Genomic DNA, 9284 nt, shown 5'->3' with positions numbered 1-9284 from the left:
TGGCATCGAGTCTTGTGCGAAGTCTTCTGCCTAAGAACAAGCTGGCAGGTGTTTCTTTTGTCGTCGTGTGAGGGGTATTGCGGTACGTCAGAAGAAACGTTTGTACCGTCAACTCCAGGGAGTCTTGCGGTCGTCCTTTTCGGAGAGCAGACTTCAATGTCTGGACAAACCTCTCCGCGAGGCCATTAGTACTCGGGTGATAGGCCGCGCTCAAGATGTGACGACCTCCTAGATTCTTAATAAAAGACTTGAATTCTGTTGAGACGAACTGAGGACCGTTGTCCGTAACAATGGCCTCAGGTACGCCAAAACGACAAAACAAGTCCTGAAGACGTTGGATCGTGTGCTGTGATGTCGTCTTCTCCATCACATAGACCTCGGGCCACTTTGAGTGTGCATCTACGGCGACCAAAAACATCTTCCCCTTGACTGGACCCGCGAAATCCAAATGCACCCTTTGCCAGGGCGATGTCGGCCATGCCCAAGGGTGGAGGGGCGCGGGGACTGGCTCGTTCCGCTGTTGATAGCATTCTTGACATGCTTTCACTTGCTCTTCCAGGTCATTGTCAATTGAAGGCCACCAGATGTAGCTCCTGGCTAATTCCTTGCTTCTGACAATACCTGGATGACCCAGATGTATCTCTTCAAGCAGGAGATTGCGCAGTTTTGGTGGTACGACTACCCGCATGCCATACATCAGACACCCTTGATGCACAGTGAGCTCCAGACGTCTGTCAAAGAAAGGCTTCATTTCCTTGTCAGTGATGGACGATGGCCAGCCCACGTGTGTCAAGTCGAGTACTTTGCTTAACAAAGGGTCGTGGCGTGTGGCACGAGCAATGTCACGGCTGGTGACAGGTAGCGTATCTAGACGCATAGAATAGAAAGTTTCGTTTTCTTCGGTAGATTCATCTGCCACAATGTCAAGTGGCAATCTTGACAAGCAGTCTGCTTCAGTGTTGTCACTTGATTTCTTGAACTGGAGCGAGTAGCTGTACGTAGACAGCGTCACTGCCCAGCGCTGCATCCGTGCAGCAGCCATTGCTGGAATACCTGTTTTCGGGCCGAAAATGGTTTGCAAAGGCTTATGGTCTGTAATCAAGGTGAAGAAACGGCCGTAAATATACACGTGGAATTTTTTAACTCCAAAGATCAGGGCCAGTGCTTCTTTCTCAATCTGACTGTAGTTCTTTTCAGCCTCCGATAAGGTACGAGACGCGTAAGCCACAGGTTGAACTTTTCCGTCCGGAGAAACTTGAGAAAGAACGGCGCCTATGCCGTATTGCGATGCGTCACAGGCGAGCTGCAGGGGTCTTTTGGGATCATAATGAACTAAGATCGGTGGGGAAGTCATCGCAGCTTTGATTTTCTGAAAAGCGGACTGGCAAACTTCGTCCCACGTCCATTCTTCTCCTTGCCTCAGCATCTTGTACAAGGGGTGTGCCAGCGTAGAAAGTTGCGGAACGAACTTTCCGTAGTAGTTCACCATCCCAAGGAACGACTGCAGTTGCTGCTTGTTTTTCGGAGCAGGAGCATTCAGTAGTGCAGACACTTTCTCAGGGGATGCGCAAACACCTTCAGCGTTGATGACGTGGCCGAGATAACGTAGTTCGTGCTGAAAAAACGAGCACTTGTCACGCCGCACTCGCACACCACGTTCTTGTAATCTCGACAAGACGACTTCGAGATTGCTGAGGTGTTCTTGCTTCGATTTTCCGGTGATCAGGATGTCATCGAGATAGCAGCTGACACCCTTCAGGCCCTTCAGCATATTATCCATTATCCTCTGGAAGATGCCTGGTGCTGATGAGATGCCAAAAGCAAGACGGTTCATGGCGTACAGCCCTTTGTGAGTGTTCAGCGTTAGCAACTTTTTTGAGTTGTCCGCCATAACCACCTGTTGGTAAGCCCTGCTGAGGTCGATCTTTGAGAATTCTTGTCCGCCAGCTAAGGCCGCCAACAGCTCATCAATACGTGGTATGGGGTACCTGTCCACCTCCAGGCAGGGATTGAGCGTAGCCTTGAAATCTCCGCAGAGGCGTATACTGCCATCCTTTTTTACTACAGGTACAAGGGGTGTCGCATACTCGCTGGTAGCCACGGGCGTGATGACTCCCAACTTTTCCATTTTTGCCAATTCTGTTTCGACTGCTTCTTGCAGTGCGAATGGAATGCTTCTAGCCTTCAGAAACTTCGGCTGTGAACCTTGACGAAGAAAAAGTTCGGCTTGTTCTCCAGAAATGGTGCCAAGCTCATCTTTGAACAGGTCGCTGTGGTTCTCCAACAAGGCGTCCAACTTTTGTTTGAGACTCTCCGACGTGTCGAGCCTGTTGACAGTGACCAGGTTCTTCCAGTCTAGCCGAATTTCTCGCAGCCATTCTCTGCCAAGCAATGCCGGTCCCTTGGTTTCCACGACGTACAGTGGAAGCTCCTTACTTTGGTCGTTGTGCTGCACAAAGACCAAGGCCCGACCCTTCGGCTTCACAAAGTCTCCTGTATACGTGCGAAGTGTCAGCGTTGTAGGTTGTAGCTGCTTTCTTGGGAACAGCTTCCGAAATTCAGCCAAGGAGACAACGGACACTGCTGCGCCTGTGTCAAGTTCCATTGTGAGCTTCACACCGTCAACGTTTATGGGTACGGTGATCGGTTCCAAGCCCGCAGTGTCCGCAGCTGCGGGCGACCAAAAACATCTTCTCCTTGACTGGACCCGTGAAATCCAAATGCACCCTTTGCCAGGGCGATGTCGGCCATGCCCAAGGGTGGAGGGGCGCGGGGACTGGCTCGTTCCGCTGTTGATAGCATTCTTGACATGCTTTTACTTGCTCTTCCAGGTCATTGTCAATTGAAGGCCACCAGATGTAGCTCCTGGCTAATTCTTTGCTTCTGACAATACCTGGATGACCCAGATGTATCTCTTCAAGCAGGAGATTGCGCAGTTTTGGTGGTACGACTACCCGCATGCCATACATCAGACACCCTTGATGCACAGTGAGCTCCATCGTCCATCACTGACAAGGAAATGAAGCCTTTCTTTGACAGACGTCTGGAGCTCACTGTGCATCAAGGGTGTCTGATGTATGGCATGCGGGTAGTCGTACCACCAAAACTGCGCAATCTCCTGCTTGAAGAGATACATCTGGGTCATCCAGGTATTGTCAGAAGCAAAGAATTAGCCAGGAGCTACATCTGGTGGCCTTCAATTGACAATGACCTGGAAGAGCAAGTAAAAGCATGTCAAGAATGCTATCAACAGCGGAACGAGCCAGTCCCCGCGCCCCTCCACCCTTGGGCATGGCCGACATCGCCCTGGCAAAGGGTGCATTTGGATTTCACGGGTCCAGTCAAGGAGAAGATGTTTTTGGTCGCCGTAGATTCACACTCAAAGTGGCCCGAGGTCTATGTGATGGAGAAGACGACATCACAGCACACGATCCAACGTCTTCAGGACTTGTTTTGTCGTTTTGGTGTACCTGAGGCCATTGTTACGGACAACGGTCCTCAGTTCGTCTCAACAGAATTCAAGTCTTTTATTAAGAATCTAGGAGGCCGTCACATCTTGAGCGCGGCCTATCACCCGAGTACTAATGGCCTCGCGGAGACGTTTGTCCAGACATTGAAGTCTGCTCTCCGAAAAGGACGACCGCAAGACTCCCTGGAGTTGACGGTACAAACGTTTCTTCTGACGTACCGCAATACCCCTCACACGACGACCAAAGAAACACCTGCCAGTTTGTTCTTAGGCAGAAGACTTCGCACAAGACTCGATGCCATTAAGCCTTCCGTTGGGGGAAGAGTAGGACATCAACAGTTCGTCCAGACCTCGCAGCGAAAGGCGCGAACAAGGATTTTTAGTGTGAACGACAATGTTCTCGTGAGGAACTATAGAGGCTCCCAGAAGTGGATTCCCGGCACAATTCTGAAGCAATCTGGCCCAGTGTCGTTCCAGGTTCGAGTCACGACTGCTCGGGGCATATATATCTGGCGCCGTCACCAAGACCAGATGCTTCATCATCGTGAAAACTCGATGCAAGCCACATCAGACGGTTTCCTGCCCGACCTGAGGGATCCAGAGAACTGCGTCGACGAGCCTGTGGTCAGTGAGTTTGCAACCACCCCACAGAGGGCAACCGACAATCCCGCTGTGCAACAGCGCTACCCCACAAGACATCGTCGTCCTCCAGACAGATACGACGCATAAGGTTTTCGGCATTGTGTGCAATGTGTGTTTTCCTTTGGTTTCTTCAATTACGCCGGGGGAAATGTTATATCTGTGGCAGTGCTCGTGCCTTGACGTGCAGCGTGCGCGCGAGACTATCGCGTGAACTGACTGACTGCCTACCCGAGCGACAGCATGCAGCCGTGTTCTAACCGGGCTGATTTCTGTAACCCGTTTTTCTTGTAAATACACCACAGCTAGAGCACACCAGCTCGGAGCAGAGCCGTATATGTAGAGAGTTTGGCCATTCGTTGGGAAGTATAGGAGACAAATGAGGAGGCGCCATTGGCCGAAAGCGGGCTGGACGTGTTCCAGGGCGTCTTCAGAAATTCGAATGTGACCAAGCAGAAGCCGTAAATAATACCCTGGCGGTGGTCGCGAGAAACAAACCTGATAACTGCATTGGAGTAACTCTCGATGGCTGAAAATATGGTACACGTGATGTTTTAATCGCACTCATCTAAAATGATGGTGGAAGAGTGCGACTAGCGGAAAGATCGACATAATTCTTACGCCAAACGCCGAGCGCCGGGAATCTGCCCGTCAGAGCGGTCACACTCTGTCCGCGCAAAACAGAGTTGAGCGGTGCATTCGTTTCTTACATCTTTCTGCATGATCATGATGAAACAACACGTGAACCCTATTTTCAACCACAAAGAGTTACTACACTTCACTCTTACGCACTTATTTAAACCCTATACGAACATAGACCTTCGATGATCGATCGGCTCAGAACTGTTTCTCGCTGTCACCGCTAGGGGATTCTTTTCGGCTTCTGGTTGGTCGAGAGAGCACGCCAAGCCCTCTTTCCGAGTCTGCCACACGCCCTGGCTCTGCCCGCGCCTCCCATTGACCAAACTCTCTACATATACGGCTCTGGCTCGGAGCACATGAAGCAAAAGCTCGCGCTGTATAACAAGGGATCCTGAGTTCATTCCCCACGCCTGCCGGTTTCGATTTGGATGAGCATCGTACCGGCGTGCGGTCGTGTATCGCTTTTGCGTGATGCACGTTAAGGACTCCAGTCTACCGGTTGTACCGCACTGGCTAAATTGCTCACCTACAGCTGGGAGACAAGTCGCCCGTTGAGGCAGACTATGAGGCTTTATAAACATACACACACCCCAATTTGTTTCCAGACAAGTAAGGTAGAACCGCTTCATTCCACCGTGACATAGTAAGATCACTGTTGAAAGAGGTGTTCATAACGGACAATAGAATAGTGGATTCCGAAGGTTATTTATGAAGACGCTAAAGTTATTTAGAGGTTCATTTGATTTTGCCTAAAAATTAGAAACACGAAGAGGAAAAAAGAAAAGAAAAAGAAACGTACACCTCACCTTAGGTATAAACGTATTTTCTCCTTATTGATGGCCCGTTTGGTTTTCTTAGTAATTCACAAAACGGGAAATGTTAAATTTAGAAAAAAAATAATAATTTCGGGCTGCTATCTCTTCTCGTGGCACGTGCCACGAGAAGAGATAGCAGCTCTCCGGGAGTTTCGAGGAGACACAATCATCGTGATTCTACCCTCGAACAAAGGAAACTCGACTGTGGTCCTTGACCGGGATGTCTACGAGAACAAGATTTGGGACCTTCTTGACAGCTCTGCCTATGAAAAGCTCAGGAAAGACCCGATATCACAAGTTCAGACAAAACTGAACAATATCCTTTCTGAAATTTTTAAGAAGCACCCTGACGCGCGGAGCCTTCATCTGCGGCTTCTGTGCAGGAATGGGTTTGCGCCCGGTTTCTACGGTCTTCCTAAGGTTCATAAGCCTAACGTCCCTCTCCGGCCGATCGTGGATTTCACAACCTCACCATTTCGGGGATTGTCGAACTACCTCCACAGCACTCTCTCTCCTCTAGTTGGAAACACAGCGACCTATGTGCGGAACACCGGGCACTTTGTGGAACAGGTTGCGCAACTAAAGGTAAACGATGACGACAGCCTGGCGTCATTCGACGTCGTCTCGCTCTTCACCAGCGTGCCGGTTCCCCTGGCAGTCGCCACAACCAGAGCTGCCCTCGAGGGAGACAAGAAGCTGAGCGAACGGACCAGCCTTACGGTGGACGAACTGTGCCCCCTGCTGGAGTTCTGCCTGGGGAGCACCTACTTCAGCTTTAAAGGGGAATTATTCAAGCAGACCAGCGGAACCGCAATGGGCGCATCCATCTCCGTCACCACGGCCAACCTGACAATGGAAGCCATTGAACATCGCGCGCTGCAGTCTTTCACCGCACGCCCTAAAGTGTTTTTACGGTATGTCGACGATTGCTTCTGCATTATGAAGAAGTCAGATCCCAAGCAGCACAGAAACGTGAAGAAAACGTCGAGAGAACGTCGAAGACGTCTGTAACGTGACGTCGTAAAACGTCGTAGGTCCGGACGTTACCGACCTTCGACGTCGATGAAACCTTTAAATGTCCGCGAGAAAAGGTGCACAGAAGGTCGAGGGGACGTTCCAAATGACGTTTGTTTCACGTCATATGCACGTCTCAGTAGGCCGTTGCGTCCTTCCTCGACGTTTATGGTACGTGTGTTTACGACATCCGGACTACCAAGGACGTTCACAGAACGGCGAGAAACCTTTCCAAATTACGTGCCCTAGCCGTCGTAGGAAAACGTTGTGTCCTCTCCCCCCCCCCCCCCCCCCAAAAAAAAAAAAAAAAAATGTATTTTTTTAGTATTATTGCGAAGGCAAGTTGCTATCATGCAAGTACGATGGAAGTAACTAAAACACAGGTATGGTACGAACTGTTTATTTGAGCATTTTCCGACACGAGATACAATGCGGAGCGCCTCCAAAAGACGTCCCTGGATGTGCCAGCCTCAAAGATATAAAAGAACAAAGAAGTTCACGTAAATAAATGAACAAGTGACGATGTCACGCAGCGCGGAATGTTCCACCGCTAACCTCGTTCTGCTTCTGATTAATGCGCTAACGCGCGTGCTTTAGCCGCCCCATTGCGCGTAGCTGGTACTCTCGCTGCGCGCACGGGAACGGTTTCAGAAGGGGGATCCCGTCCGCTGGGCGTTCTTGATTGGGATCGTCGGAGGCGTCTGAAGGGTCTTGATCGGAGACTGGACTTGACGCGCCGTTATGTGCACTGCCACTTGTCTTCTGGGAGGCGTCATTCATATCCTCACAGGCACCTTGATCCGAGGAGTAGTACGATTCAACGTGTGAAGCGTTATGGCCCTGAAAAAGGTCCTCGAGCCGTGACTGAATACGACGGCGTTTTTGGCGATCACTGACTTCTTCATAGGGGCGACTTGAACGACTCATCCAATCGCAGTAGTTATACTGTATGCAGACTCGAACAAAAAATCACGGCGACATAGCAGCCTGCCTCGTAGACCCGTAGACGTGACGGCCGGTGCTAGTGATTGGCTTTCGGAAAAAGCTGTACCGGGTCCCGGAGCTGTTCTCTCTGGGCCAATTCGAAGAACAGAACATTCAGTGAAATATTTTGGCAGCGACTGAGAAAATACGTGCACCCGGAACTTAGTCGTCGCTATCTTCCCCCACTTTTCTCTCTCGCCCTCTTCTTGCCGAGTTTTCCGACGCATCGCGGCTCTATGGAAATGCCACTGGCATCTCCTCTGCCTACCTTTCCCCCTCTCTCTCGCGCCGTGCCGGCTGGTTTTTTTCTTTCTTTTTTTCTGTCTTTTTTCGGCACGTAAGTGCGAACTGGGCTTGAACGCTTTTTGGACCGTCATCTGGGTCATTCAGGGGTTAGCATCATGAATGTCAATTTCCAGAAACCGTTGGCAGTGTCTACCAAATTTCGTCATTGCCGGGCATTTTTTTTTTTTTGAGTCAATTCCAAAAATGCGCAAGTGTGCAGTGAAGTTGTGCTCTGATATAGCATGTGCTGGCATGCGATTTTCGTTTGGGTACGTCACCAGTGGCAACGAAAGCCAGATCTGTAGTGACAGTCACGTGACAAGACTTTGCGCCCCGATCTACCGAAAGCGCTAAGGCGCTGGAAGTTGGTGTTATGAATGAACTGTGATGTTGATGCGAATTTTTTGGTTGTGCGCAGGTGAGCATGGGTTACAAAATACGAAGAGAAATTGACGAACCTAAAAACAATCTCGGGTGGTCGCGGAGCAGTATGGATGCTCCTAGGAGAGGATGCAGGCCTGAAATCACCTGGAGAGGGAATAGTGTAGCGGCGCCCCTGAGGCGCGTGCCAGGGCCCAGGACCCATGGAAGACGACAACGCGCGTGCAAAATGCAAGAATGGTACAATTCAATCCGTTCTAGACACCATGGGCTTTGCAAATTAAACCCGTAACAATATTTTAAACAAACCAAAATTATAACAAGCACATCCTAAAAGGAATGAATTCCCAACATGCTTTCATATTATTTTTTTTCTTCCGTGTACATTGAGTTTTGTAAATGCCCTCTTTAGCGTAATCGATGTGCAATTAATAGCATTTTGAAATACGCAAATTAATGTATAAATAATTAAACTTCTCAACCTCTCAAAAATTAAGTTTGTTTGCGGCTCTTGAGCACTGTCACCTTGACCACAGTGATTCTGCAGCTGGAGATTGAGCTGGAAAATCTAAAAACGTCGAACAAAACGTGAGTGGTTGACGTTGCAGCACGTCTTGCATGACGTTTACGACATTTAGGTGTGAACGCGACGTCGCTGAAACGTCACTGACGGGGCAATAATGTAACGTCTCCCTGGACTTTATTTTGACTTTGAAGACACGTGAGTGTTCGACGTTGCTAAAACGTCTTGTCTTGACGTCGTGGCGACGATGACGACGTTAAAGTTGAAACGTGACGTCGCCAGCACGTCACGGACAGGACAATAATGGGACGTCATTTATGAACTTCGGTTCAACGTCAAAGAAACGTGAGCGTTGGACGTTGTGAGAACGTCGTGCATCGACGTCGTGGGAACGTTGACGACGTTTGAGTTGAAATACAACGTCGTCACAACGTCACTGATTGGACTCTAATGGAACGTTATATAAGGACGTCACCTCAACATCGAACAAACGTGATCGAAGTCATGCGGGACGTCACGGACGTCCGGGACT

Source organism: Ixodes scapularis, unplaced genomic scaffold (assembly GCF_016920785.2).
Source record: "Ixodes scapularis isolate PalLabHiFi unplaced genomic scaffold, ASM1692078v2 PGA_scaffold8__174_contigs__length_109621045, whole genome shotgun sequence".
Classification (NCBI taxonomy): Eukaryota; Metazoa; Arthropoda; class Arachnida; order Ixodida; family Ixodidae; genus Ixodes; species Ixodes scapularis.
Note: the sequence above shows the minus strand (reverse complement) of the source record.